The 14891-nt window shown below is 40.1% G+C and overlaps 1 long non-coding RNA gene across 1 annotated transcript; it reads left to right on the top strand.

The window, feature by feature from the left end:
• Positions 1-658: 658 nt before the first annotated feature.
• Positions 659-14840, top strand: LOC139008182 (uncharacterized). Its single transcript, XR_011471114.1, has 4 exons — positions 659-770; positions 4576-4700; positions 5988-6061; positions 14468-14840. It is a non-coding gene; the product is annotated as an uncharacterized lncRNA (long non-coding RNA).
• Positions 14841-14891: the final 51 nt, after the last annotated feature.

Below are 14891 nucleotides of genomic sequence, written 5' to 3'. Positions count from 1 at the left end.
TGGCCAGGGGAAGTGATTTTTTTCTGGCGTGAGCCTGGGAGATAAGGAGAAGAATATACTAGGCCAGGACCCTTACCTTCTCTCCTCTTTTAATGTTGCATGAACTGGTCTATGTATAGCGTGTTTCCATGGGTCCCACCAGAGACTGAGCAGTTCTTCCCATTCAGGAGCATGAAGTACCTGACCCATCCCAGTGGAAAGTCCCTTTACAGATTCCAGTAAGTGTCTCCGTTCCAGGGACAATAGGATTTGGTGCCTTGATAGCTTGTTGGCCCTGGCAAACATTGGGTCTACTGCTATGTCCTTTGTTTTCTACACCTTTTCCCTACTGGGTGCCTCAGGCTGAGTTCCCAGCTGGACGTGTGGAGAAGTGCACCCCACAGGGTGGTTATTAAATGTATTAGTGGTTGGGAAAGCACGTCTGTCCACCTGGTCCACATAGGTTTTCCAGTTCATAACTTTGCTGTTTGAGGACACCATTTTTCCATTGTACCAACCCAGTTGCCTGTGGGTTATACAGGAGATGGAATCTCCATTCAGTAACTCTATTGACCAGGTCACTATATTTTAAAGGCAGCCCTGCCTCTGTAGCTATCCACCATCCTATTTGGGTACTATGATGTCCACTCTTCCGGTGTACCCACTCTACAGGGTCAACTGACAGGTCAGTTGCTAATGCATGTATTTTTGCCAAGTCATCTGCCACCTGGAGGTACAGACACCTTCTGGACAAGGACATGGAAAACAAGGTCTGCCTCAGACCCTTACAAGTGAGTCCAAATACGTTTCTACATCTATTGTCTCCAAAAATGCTTGTTCGTAATTATTCACTCCTCTGTTTCTACTGTCTAAGCCAGTGATGGTGAACCTATGAAACGCGTGTCAGAGGTGACACTCGAACTCATTTTTTTGGTTGATTTTTCTTTGTTAAATAGCATTTAAATATATAAAATAAATATCAAAAATATAAGTCTTTGTTTTACTATGGTTGCAAATATCAAAACATTTCTATATGTGACACGGCACCAGAGTTAAGTTAGGGTTTTTCAAAATGCTGACACGCCGAGCTCAAAAGGTTCGCCATCACTGGTCTAAGCCATAACCCAACTGGCTGTATACAGGATCAGTGGCCAAGGTTCAGGTATGATGACCAACCAGACAGCTCGTAAAGCAGCCCAGGTAGTGTCAGTGGATGGTTGGGTGGAAACTGCCATCCGGGTAGATGGAATACCCCGGCTGAGCCATTGGTGTCCCAGGGCCCAGCTGGAAGTTTTCCTCTTCTTTTTGCAGGTTGCAGGGGTTGACACAGGGATAGGAGCAGCAGTGTTTGGAGGGTAGTACTCCTATGCTGCAGGAATGCTCGCCATGTGGTCAGCATAGGAGTCTGAGCCGTGGCAGATGCAGTTCAGTGGAACATGTTGTCAATCCAGTTCTTGATGGGAAGGGAAGTTCTTCTGTAACTGGTTGCTCTTTGGTCAGAGGCTCCGCCCGTGTTAGCACTATCTATATATACACTGCCACTAATTGCAGTTCTAGTGAGTGTAACCGATTTCTGCCCCCTTCCACGATAGGGACCCAAATCCAAGGGATAGCCTCTCTTTCTGCTATTTTTTGCCATAATGCCCAGCCCATGCCTTCCCCGGTTACTGAAATATCTGATTCAAATGTCAACCCCACCTGGGAATTCTAAGGGCTTTAATCTAGTTGGCCAGTATTTCCGCCTTTTCATAGGCAGCCTGTTGTTTGGCTCCCCAGCCCCATATAGGGCCCTTTTAAATCAGGTGATATAATGGCTGAAGGCATTATGCTAAATGGGGTATAACTATTCACCCGTACCCCAAAATTCCCACAGAAGCCTGTACCCCTTTCACACTTCATGGTAATGATAGGCTTGTAGGATGTCTGTGACAGACTCAGGGACAACGTGGGTCTTACCTGACCATATGACTCCCAAGAACGTTAGTGTGGTGCCTGGACCTTGAATTTTCTGTGAATTTACTGCCCATCCTCATTGTTGTAGGTGGTTCAGCAAGGCCACAAGGTGTTCTGCAGCAGAGGCAAATCTTCATAGGTTAACATGTCACCCATGTAATGAGCCCACAATCAGAGGCTGGGAGGGAAAGCAATGACAAGTCCCAAGCCACCATCCCATGGCATGTGGTGGGGCTGCTATGTATGTAAATAGCCTTGAGGCATACCCCAAGTGGGAAACATTTTCGCACAGATTGTCACTGTGAAGGCAATAGCCTTAGCCTCGTGGCAGGGAAAAGCATCACCCCTTCCAGAAAATATACACCCAACATCAAGAGCGTACTGATAACCCATACCGAGTGGCAGTTGAATGAAGTCTAGCTTAAATGCTTTTGGTACATGAAAGAATGCCAAAACTGAAAAAATGAGGTTTGCCAGGGCCCTGGAAGAAGCAAGCAGCCATCTTGGGGTGCCCAGGCCCTGTCTATTCATTTAATGTACAGCCATTGTTGACCCACATTAATTTCCCTGATTCAGGAGCAGACTGCTGCCACGTTACAAGGACACCTGACAGCAAAAGTCTGGCAATGAGGGGTCATTTTCACAGAAGGAGAAAGGGCTTCGTTTTGTTGCTGCTGCCTTTTCATGAAAGTCAAGGAGAGCATAACTTTTCCTATGGAAAGGATTCAGTTTTCTTACAGAATCAAAGACCCGATTAAGACAACATAAAACCCAGGAAGTTATTTTGATAAAAGATAGAATCTTTGTTTTCTAGGCAGAGAACTTGTTACAATATCTTATCAGGAGCAGACCCACAGTCCCAAAAACTTCATCCTTTTAACAGAAAGAGGAACAAACTCTAAATCTGCATCAGCTTACTTTTGATATTTTAAATCCATTTACATAATTGATCCATTTTGAATCTTAGCAGGTTGACCACACATTAAAAATTTTCCCCAAAGTTTTCTTTTCACAAACCTACAATTATTGCTAAAGGTTTCATCTTAAAACCTTTTTATTCGACACAAATCTATATTTAATTTATTAGTTCTGAACAATTATGGTTAGGTTACGCACAAAAACTTCATGAGATTTTAGACAAAATCAGCCATGATTCTAAGTTATTCTTATTTTTTTTTTTTGCCGATAACTCTATAGACAAGTCCAAATTATAGGAATACCTCAATGAAATATTAACACAGTATTAATATGATTTCTAGTTGCTCTGCTAATGTTTCCTTTCTCCTTTCCACTTTTCTCTCAAAGAACAGTGAAGAAACTTTAAACATTCTGTGATATTTTTATCTTTATAGGAGGAAAAGTTATCTTAAACTGCTTCAGAGGATTCCATGAAGAGTTTTTCTTTTTTTGATATACAGTGGGGCCTTGACTTATGAGTTTAATTCGTTCCGTGATGGAGCTCGTAACTCAAATTACTCGTATGTCAAATCAACAGTGAATGAGTGAAACATGTGATGCTGGGCTGATGTTGTGGCGTTCACTGTGACGTTCGCTGCGCCAACTAGCGGTGGGGTATCTGAAGCTGGCTCGTAACCCGAATTTTAGCTCGCAACTCAAAGCAAAACTCGTTAGTCGGGACACTCGTAAGTCAAGGCCCCACTGTATCTCTGACGTTGTTATTTCTCATTCTGAGGAAAAGTAGAACAGCTTTTAGCTTGGTTTCCTGATTACTTAATTAAAATCTCACAGCAAAAGCTTTGTATGTAATATGGTGAAAATAAGGGAAGTGCTGAATGTCAGCACTAAGTACTATGAGTTGATGAAGAATGTTAATAATGGGTGATGAATATGCTACTATCATATAGTAGTTTCATTATGTTTCCTGATACTGACACCTATGTATGCTTGAGTATATTTCATTTATACTATACCTCAATTGAAAAAGGACTTGAAGTTTTGAATTGCCTTGATGCATTAAAATATTTTACAGTGTTACTAGTCCGTTATTTTATGATTAACTCCTGCTTTGGAACACTAGAAAGGGGTAGAAAAAAAGGAATGTTCTCACTTATTCATATCCCATATTAAAGAAGTAAGAGACTGTACCAACAGAGTGAAACTATGAAAAAAGCGTTCTAACAGTAATCTGAAATAGCACTAATTAAAATTGGAACTCTATATACAGGGGAATTGTTAAATTTTATGCCCACTGAAATAGCAAAATAATTATACTTTAGTTACAAAAATAAAGAATGACTTATTTTTAGCATATTTTATAACACCCTACTTAAAAGATGAATAGCTGCAATAAAACGCATTAGGCAGATGTGGCTACAGTACTTGCTTTGAATGCCAGCTGGATCTGTAATTACATTTTTGGGGAGATGAAGACTTGAATGGTTGCATAGAATGTGGTACATAATATTACCTGCCAGCAATGCTATTGTAGACACTCTTAATTAAAAAGTACATTTCAATATATTTAATTTATAATGTATTTTATTATATTTTTAAAGATTTATATCCTTAAATATAAAATAAATTTTTATTAAGTATTAGGATATCTATCCTTATATTAAAAAGGAGATAGATATACAACATTTAAAAAAATCTCATCCAATGATATGTTTTTATTTTTTTTAGAGCGAGGAAGGCAGAAAGAGAGAAACATCGATCAGTTGCCTCTTGTACACACCGCGACAGGCGATGGAACCTGCAACCTTTTGGTGTATGGGATGACGCTCCAACCAACGGAGCCACCCAGCCAGGTACTTTATACATCATTTTTTAATGTGAGATTTGACTTTTATCACATTGCCTTTAACCAAAAATAGAGGCCACTTCCTGAGAAATAAATCACAGGTTATAGATTAGAGTTTTTAAAATAGTTTGATCAGTAGTTCTGCTATTTCTCTTATTAGCACAGATACTGAACAAATTTACCTGCCATTTAAATCTATAATTGAGAGACAAGAAAGCATTTTGGCAGGTGAAAAAGGACAATCAATTGAAAATTAGATTCAAGAGAAATCCCTTCAAAACCAGCATGCTAGATTTTCATATTGTTCAAGACTGTGAGTCTCAGATCTGCATTCAAGGCCAAAAGATGATACTGATTTGCAACTGCCAAGATGTGTCTAAGGAAGTCACTTTTAAAGGAGAATGACAGTGAAAGCAATTTTAGGGGTCAGCCTCCTCCCGTGTATTTGAAAAGGGAAGTGGGTTAGTCTCACTCTCCAGTTTTCCCCATAACCGCTCCCCAGCACCCCCTCTGCTGTCAGCTCTGTGTCTATGCACTGTACCCTCGACGGACAGAGTTCAAAGGAAAGCCGAGGCTGGCTGCCCTGCACGCTGTGCCCCGTCTGCCGGCTGACCTCAGCGGAAGGGAAGTTGACGATGCTGCCCTTTCTCTCTCACCTGAACTTTATTCTCTACATATTGAAACCTCTACTTTACTGAAAAATCAGGAATATCTGCAATGTAGTATTATAACAAAGATGTGTGTAGGAGGGAGGAGATATCTTTAAAACTGCATGCTAAATGTGACATTTTTGGGGAGTGAAAAGGAAAAGCAATTATGGAAAACTCCCCTTCCTAGCGTTTACCTTTCTGTCAGAGGGAACTTCTGTTCCTAATCTTTCCTGTGCAAGACGCCACCCCTCTTCAAGAGGTTCTGGTTCCTGAACCTTCAGAGGAACGTCCGGCCTGGGAATCTGGCTTTCTCCTCAAGCCTGTAATTCACCCCACCCCCCTAGTTTGATTCCTGAGTATAGAATGATAATACCACCTCCGTGGGAGTCAGCAGGAGACTGCAGCTAGGAAGTGGCCTGGTACTCAGGAGACCGAAAGTCTGGTCTGCGCAGGACCCTCCACCGCTGAGAGATGTGCTTTCTTAGCCTTTCAAAAAAAAAATTTACACTCACACACACACACAGTTCTCATAAGGTGAATGCAACACATTTTTCCATAAATGAAACATTTTCCCAATGAATACAGTGAACCATATTGTTAAACTCAGTAAGGGCAGTTCTCTTTGTTCAAACTTGTTTCTCCAGACAGTGCTTCGAGCCGTGGTTTTCAAAGCGTCATCTGGGACGCCTGGAGGTCCATCAGGCCAAGTTATTTTAAGGTAAGTCCTGAGATGTTATTTGCCTTTGCTACTCATTCTTTTACAGTGAAATTCTCCAGAGCCTCTATTGCCATCATCATCCTGACAGCGAATGGAATATGTGCTTGTGGATCCTGTGTCTTCTAAAATCTTCCAAAGTAAGCTCTTTGGGGTCCTTTATTAACATTTAAGAGTGTAAAAAAGGTCCCGAGACCTAACTTTTGACAACCCCTGACATAGAAGATAATAGATGCAAAGTTACTCATTTCTCCTCCTTGAAACCACAGATCGATCCACCCCGGACAGATGCTCTTCAGGTGTATCACAAACACCAGGAGCCTCACAGTCACAGCTCGTCCCTGCCTTGAGCATATCCAAGGCCTGGCCCGGACGTCCTTCCCATAAAATGCTCTAAACAGAGGCTGGCAGTGTGGTTTACCTTTAGCCCAGAGCTGGGATTTTTATTTTCTCCTTCCTCCAAAGTTGATATTTTCTTCCCCCAGGAGGCATCTATATCTAAACATTGTATGGAATGTAGTTTCAGAATAAATGAACATACATATATTATATAGAAAGTCTTATATATAAAATCTAAGAATGATCAGTTTTAACAATAAGAAATCAAGGAATTTCTGTAGATGTTATGCCATTTCTGTAATAGATAAGCATTTACACTCTACAAGATGATAGTAGGTCTAAGGACATATAAGCTTAGTCCTCTAATTTGCTAGAGAAGAAAAGTTAAGACAAAGAAATCTGTTTTTAAAAAATCCAGAGTGAGCTTTAATAGGTTAACTACTGAGAAATTAGCAGGGCTGTCATGTGCCATGAAGTTTGAGAGCAAACAACCAGTCAACATTGACCATTCAATTACAGTTTAATAGTCAGTGCAAACTTCTGCTTTTTAGTTTTGAATTTCTATTGGATTCCTTGTATTCTATCTACCTTAAAAACAGCAGGAAGGAAAAAAAGCCGAACTTATTAATAAGCTAAAGTTTGTCTGTAAAGTTGATTTCTGGAATTTCTATTCCATAGGGCTTCTATGTGTACCAAGAGGTTTCCTGTTACTTACTTAGAAACCACTTCTCTTCTTAACTACAGGACCTACCTATTATTTTATCCCAGATCCTCAGAGGCAAAGCATAGCTTAAGAACTTATAAAACTCTGCTTCTTACTCACATGCTCTTTACCACTTTAAAAGTTACTTCCTGGTGCCAGATACACTGCTAACTGTGGTTCACAACCAAAAATAATAGGTCAATACAAAAAGACTTAGGGTATTTATCTGCTGTTTTTCTTAGGACATAACATCGATAAAGGAAAAAGTGATCATGACTATTAGAAATAAAATAACATTTAAAACTACAAAAAATGTTATCCTGATAAATGTAAAATACTTTTCATATGTTACCCTCAAATACCTTGCTTTAGTTAAGTCATTATCCCTGCAGTGCAATAGATCCAAAGAACATAAAACTGCTCGTCCAATATTGTTCACATATTGAATGGTATAGCTAGAAACATATCTAAGTCTCTTGAATCATGTCTGCATGCCCAATGAGAGGGAGGGAATGACAGAGACAGAGAGTGAGTTAGTTTTAGGAGTAGGAAAACAGTGAAGCAATTGGCTAGCTATGCCTTTTAGATCTAGTCTTTGAAGTTCCAAGATAATAAAACAGACTAGACAGAGCCTATTCTCTAAGCTGAGTAAGAGAACAAATAATCCCAATGTTACAACAAAGAAAATAGCTGCTGAAGTTAGATATTATTTACTCCTCTTACAGCAGCATTAGGTGATGAAAGTTTATATAGATGAATAAACCATTCATTTGGAAAGGAAAGCATACATTACACTGAAATCTAACACAGAAAAATGCAGGTCTTTCATATCCTTAGGGAACATTTTTCCTAACTACGTGTTAACTACTAGGCCTTATGGTCTTTTTCAATGAGGTTGTCTTTTCTAAACAGCACCATTAGTGGGAACCCAAGAAGCCCTAAAACAGTCTCTGTTTCCTATAGATTAATGTCATATTAGTAAATCTCAGAGAATACAAGTTATTTGGCCCATTCACTCAATTCTATTAATGCAGGCCCCAGTCAATCCAAATATTTCTCTTTTCCCTAATTACTCCCATTTTCCAGTCTCTGTCTTTGCTCATGCCATTCGCAGTACCTATACAGTGGGGCCTTGACTTACCAGTGTCCTGACTAACGAGTTTTTCGAGATACGAGCCGTCTCTTGGCCGATTTTTTGCTTTGAGTTGCGAGCTAAAATTCGGGTTACGAGCCAGCTTCAGATACCCCACCGCTATTTGGCGCAGCGAACCTCACAGTGAACGCCACAACATCAGCCCAGCATCACGTGTCATTGTAATGGTGAAAAGTGATCTGACATACGAGTAATTTGAGTTACGAGCTTCGTCACGGAACGAATTAAACTCATAAGTCAAGGACCCGCTGTACTCTCTTTCACAATCACCTTTTCACACCATGTTTCTGGGATTGCCTGTTGCTAAAACCCAGTTCAGAGACTACCCTAAGTTTTGTCTTTTTAAAAAAATATATGTTTTTATGAATTCCAGAGAGGGAGAGAAAGAAACATCAATGATGAAAGAGAATCATTGATTGGCTGCCTCCTGTACATCCCCTACTGGGGATTGAGCCTGCAACCTGGGCATGTGCCCTTGACCGGAATCGAACCTGGGACCCTTCAGTCCGTAGGCCAATGCTCTCCACTGAGCCAAACCGGCCAGGGCAGTTGTGTCCTTTTAGATCGGAACAGCACAGGCAGTGAGTAGGTGGGGATGCTGGAGTCAGACATCTCAATCAACTACTTCCTAGTTGTGGGCAAGTGAATCTTTCTCTTCACAGTTTCCTCTCTAGTAAGTGACATGGGAGGTTTAACCTACCACAGGGTTATTGTGAGGGTTAAATAACGTATGCAAAGCACCAGGCCGCTGACTGACTGATGCACAGGGGGTTCTCAGTAAGGGCCCGCTGTCATGTTCTTAAAGTGAAAATAATTGCGTCCTCTCCTGGCTCCAATTGCACTTTCTGTTCTTCTTTACCAATCTCTCTCCACCTTGGATTAGTTAACATACACACCAAATTATGTCTTCTCTAAGGACAGGATAAAAACAAACAAACACCTCCTTATTTTTTTATCTTCTATAGCCTTTGTATACTATAATAATGGGAAAGCTAGCATTTATTAAACACAAAACACATGCCAGAAATCAAGTGAGCTTTCTACATGCATCCTCTCATTTCATTTCCATAACCACCCTATGTAGCAAGTAACATCAGTCACCCCCACTTTACAGTTGAAGAAACGGGTTTAGAGAGGTTAAGTAACTTGCTAAATGTTCCATAGTTAATGGGGACTTTCTGATTCTACATCCCAAACTCTTAACAACCATGTTACACTGAATGACCATAATCTTCACCGTAAAGATGTGTATTGCCTCTGCTGTGCAGTGGGCTCTTCATAAATAACCACTACCTTGGAGAGTCATGTCTGACAATTTTTACTGTGAAGAGTGAAATTAACAAGGAAGTTTACAGAACTGTGTCATGGAGTCATAGAGGGGACCTGCAGTACAGTTAATCCATACTGTTGTTGTATAGAGCCTGGCCCATGGACCAGCAGCTTAGCACCCCTGGAGGCCTGCTGGCAATGCAGAATAACCTTGGGCCCCACCCCAGAGACAGTGTATCACAACCTGCATCTTAGTAAGTTCTCCAGTTTAAGAGTCATTTTTTATACAGGCCTCACACTGGCAATTCTCCACTTCTTAAGAATAGAAAAAGGAAAATTAGACTCCGGGGAATTTTCTTTCTAAAAGTGTTAAGAGATCATGGAATAAAATATGGAAGGAATGTGTAAGAGTGCCTTTCCAATAAGTTATTTTTAATATATATATTTTATTGATTTTTTACAGAGAGGAAGGGAGAGAGATAGAGAGTCAGAAACATCGATCAGCTGCCTCCTGCACATCTCCTTCTGGGGATATGCCCGCAACCAAGGTACATGCCCTTGACTGGAATCGAACCTGGGACCTTTCAGTCCGCAGGCCGACGCTCTATCTATCCACTGAGCCAAACCGGTTTCGGCTCCAATAAGTTATTTTTAAATGATAAGTGATAGTCTAAGAAACCTCAACTAGGAACAGAGGGTCTTAGTTCCTGAGGGTCTTAGTTCCTGAGTATGTGGAAGATTATAATTAGTTGTAGAATATAAGTTCTGAAAGTGGAGTCTTTATCTCATTTATTGTTGTATTCTCAAAGCATAGAAGAGAATCTGGTACATAGTAGGGACACAACAGATATATGTTGAATGAATAAAGGTATGCTCTTAAGATTCTCAGGGCAATTCAAGGACAGTATATCCCCTAAAAAGTAGAATTGGGGACAGGAATAACTTCTAGATCAGTGGTTCTCAACCTTCTGGCCCTTTAAATACAGTTCCTCATGTTGTGACCCAACCATAAATTTATTTTCATTGCTACTTCATAACTGTAATGTTGCTACTGTTATGAATCGTAAATATCTGATATGCAGGATGGTCTTAGGCGACCCCTGTGAAAGGGTCGTTCGACCACCAAAGGGGTCGCGACCCACAGGTTGAGAACCGCTGTTCTAGGTTCTCAAACTTTAGAGAAGTGATTTGTCTTATGTGTTCTAATATGAAAGAGGTTTTCTGCCATTAAGGAGGACACAAGGAGGTGAAGAGAACATAATGTTAATACCAAAATATGCCTTATATAAGAGGCAATTACATATTACATAATGGAAAGAAAAATTATCTTTTCTTTATATGTTCCATTTTCTTGTTTTAGAAAATTCCCGGGCTTAATAAAACCCGAATTTTGTTCTTTAAACATTGCCTCAGAAGTTTTGCTAGGGACAAGGTGATTAATTCTGCACCGATTTCTGGACACCAGGGAGCACAGCTCAACAGGCCCAATAATAAAGCCAGATATCTTAACACTTACTTTTAGCTCAGTTTAAAGAGAACAGCTGTTTTCACTCCAGTATCTACTCATCATGATGAACTAACGTTGCAGCGTGTCATATCCTCTTTCGGCATTAAGCCTCCAGGCCAGAGACACACTCCTGACAATATTAGGAAGTAAAACAGTAAATCTGTGTCTGGTCAAGTCAGACAGCCTAATTAACCCTTCAGCTGATAGTTAAATAGAACAAATGTAGACACGAAAGGCTTTGTCGCATTGATTACTGGATAACCAAGATTTCTTAACTATCCTTAAGAATCGATAATATCGGATTCATTTACCGATTTCATTGTCAGAATGTTACAAAGGCTGCTGAGGTTTAACTCTCTTGCATTCACGAAAGAAGGAGTAATCTATCGTGGAGTGTTAGAGCAAAAATGTCCCATTGTAAATAGAAATTTTGAAATGTTTTTAGCTAAAGAACTGAAATTAAAGCAGGACAACTTTTATCATAGCCCAACAAAGCCACCTATATTCATGACAACAGCAAATGTTTATTATTTCTTTGGGTTTCTTATAGATACAACTTACTTTCTAAGGAAGGTAAGATAATTCTAGGATTTTTTGGTTAGTTTTACCATTATGACAGAAGTAAAATGCATAAGAAAAAGAAAAGTTATTTTGTAAGAACTTAATGCTAGCAGGGACATTGTCCCTCACAAACGTTCCTGGTAGTGTCCTGGTTGTGCCTACCTCTGAAAGCCGTCTGCTTACCTCTCAGGTAACTCTCGTGGGTAACCCCAGGGCTGTATTTCCTTGACAAGGAAAACTGAAAATATCTGCAGGGGAATGAAACAGTGTTTCAATCTACCAAGCAAAGTAACTCCAAAGGGTTGATGGACGACAGATAAAAAATGTCAAGTGTTCCCCAAATTAAATAGTTCAGTCATAAATCATTCAACTCAGGCAAGAGCGAAAATAAGAGCGCTTGTCCTAACAGCCACCAGAAAGAAAGGACACATTCCAGCTGCAGTGACAACATTGCTTCCTCCGGCAATCCCTGACAGCGACACGTCTGAGAGCACAGGGAGGACAAAATAGAAATATCTACCTTTAATGGGTGGAACCCCATGACATATTTCCAAAGAGAGAGCTCATGCAGAGAGGAAAACCGAACCAAACCATAAAACCAGAACTGCATCTTTCAACAGAAAAATCCCTGACATGCCTATAAAACGATCAGAGCACTGAGCACAGCAGTCACCTTTGGCTGAAATAGACCAAGTAATTGCAAAGGCATGGGAGAGGGATTTTCTTGGCAGGATGCACACACCAAGAAAATAAAAGACCTTAAACAGGCTCAAGGTAATAGATGTCAGTTTCATCATCTAGCTCTGAGTCACTGTGTACATGTGCTGGGAGCTACTTAAAAGTCCAAAATGTCGCATGACCTTTTGTCTATTCTTTTTTTTTTTGGAACTAGCGTTTTGATTGAAAAATAATACTGTCACTGGCATATTCCTCTAAAACAGTGGTTCTCAACCTTCCTAATGCTGCCACCCTTTAATACAGTTCCTCATGTTGTGGTGACTGAAAGGGCGAGGGCTATGCCCTCCATCTTGCCCCGAACCCTCCATTTTTGGGCAGAGCCATGTGCTCAGCAAAGAGCTCCTTTCCGGAAGAAGCCCAAGCCTCTGCTAGCCACACCTAGGATTTCTTTAAACTAACCAATGGTAATCAAGGGAAGTGTGCGCCATAGATACGACCACATCCTGTCACAGGCACCGACTTGCGCCTGGCCAATCAGCAGGGCCCACAGTCCTCTCTCCTCCCCTTACTATAAAACCCCTCTCCCCACAGGGCTGGGTCTCTCTGCCACTTGCTGCTGCGTCAGTAAGGAGGGTAGGGGAGCCAAGCCCGGGTTTGGATAAAAGACTCTTTGCTTTTGCATTGGACACGGCTGGCTCCCTGGTGTGGTCTCTTGGGGATCCTGAAATCTGGGCATAACAGTGACCGTCCCAATTTCATTGTTACAAATTGAACATAATTAAAGCATAGTGATTAATCACAAAAACAATATGTAATTATATATGTGTTTTCCGAAGGTCTTAGGCGACCCCTGTGAAAGGGTCGTTTGACCCCAAAGGGGTCGCGACCCACAGGTTGAGAACCACTGCTCTAAAATGTTGTTTGTGTGAATATATATTTTGTTTTTCTCCACAAATGAAAGCATACTTTATATATACATAGGTACTATTCTGAACCTGATCTTTTTGCCAAAAATATACTTTGAAAATATTTCTGTTAACTCAAAAACATCTGCTTCACTGAAAGGACTAAATGATATTACATTGATTGGATGTCCCATAATTTATCCAACCAATCATTAACAGTAAAAATTGCTTTTACAATTAAAAACAATGCAGGGACCCTCTTTCTGGGGTTATATCTGTATGAATATATCTTTGGATAATTTTGTAATACTGCATTGCTTGTCAAAATTTGTGTTCCTAATTTTGATAGAACTCAATCAAATTTGTTAGAGTTAATCCACCAGCAAAACTTTGAGGATGTCTGTTTATATATACCCTCACCCACAATATATTTGATCTTTGGAGAATCTGATAGGTGAAATGGCATTTCATTTTTGTTTCAATTTTAATTTTCAAAACATTAATAAGTATTAATGTTTTGAAAATTCATTTTCAGTGCCATTTGTATTTATTTTTTAAAAATATATTTTATTGATTTTTCACAGAGAGGAAGGGAGAGGGATAGAGAGTTAGAAACATCGATGAGAGAGGAACATTGATCAGCTGCCTCCCGCACACCTCCCACTGGGGATGTGCCCACAACCAAGGCACATGCCCTTGGCTGGAATCGAACCTGGTACCCCTCAGTCCGCAGGCCGTCGCTCTATCCACTGAGCCAAACCGGTTAGGGCAGTGCCATTTGTATTTAAATGTGAATTTGGCTTGTTTATCTTTCATTGATTTGTAGAAGCTCATTATATTCCACATTTCATCAAATCTAAGACATCATTAATTGTAACCAAAAAATCTGTCCTTTAAGTTAAGAAACAGTGCTTTTTTATCAGCTATAATTTTTAATTTGAATATATGAAATAATCCTTTTACCCTTAAGTAGGCAGATATTTTTGTCATGTTTCACTCTCTCACATATAGACAGGAAATAAACCAAATTTCTGCAATGTCTGACTCTTCAGAATCATTGCAACAGAGTCCTCCGTGTTCATGGTTTTCCATATAACGGCGTCTCTGTGCAATCAGAGGACTGGTATTGAAGTATTTCTTTTAATCAGTTACTCAAAGAACTAAAAGCCTGCAGGGCTGGGCTCTTAAGCTGACATTTAATGTTGTTGACATTCTAGCCTGCTCTTGACCCCAGCCAGCTGCAGGAATGTTGCTAAAGGAGTCTGATATCCCAACCTTCCCTCTCCTCCCACAGCCATCTGTTTCTACAGATGACACCAGGAAGCTTCCGGACATCCTCATTCCAGAGATGCTGAAACGAGGGGAAGACATGAATACAATGAACACAGTTCTCAAGAAGAAAACTGGACTTTGCATTAGGGGTTGTAAATATCTTTCTCAGGCTGGTACTTTTATTTTGACTAATATTTTTTATCATCAAGAATGTTTACATGTTCATGTGGTCAAATGTATCATTTTTTAAATATATGGAGTATGAATTTTGTGTCTGGAGCTTCCCACAGAAATATTATAGAAAAAAAGCCCATACTTCCCAAGGAACAGTTTTTTTTTGGTCTTTTTTACTTTTAAATTTGTGATCTAGGGTATAGGATATAGGGTATGTGTGTATGTTGTGTGTTCAGTAGAATGTCTGAGGTAGAATTTCAGCTTTTTCTTGA

The sequence above is a fragment of the Myotis yumanensis genome, unplaced genomic scaffold (genome assembly GCF_028538775.1).
Source record: "Myotis yumanensis isolate MYYU_CA2020_CCGP unplaced genomic scaffold, mMyoYum1.0.hap1 SCAF_4, whole genome shotgun sequence".
NCBI classification, from domain to species: domain Eukaryota; kingdom Metazoa; phylum Chordata; class Mammalia; order Chiroptera; family Vespertilionidae; genus Myotis; species Myotis yumanensis.
This window is presented reverse-complemented; position numbering and strand designations above follow the sequence as displayed.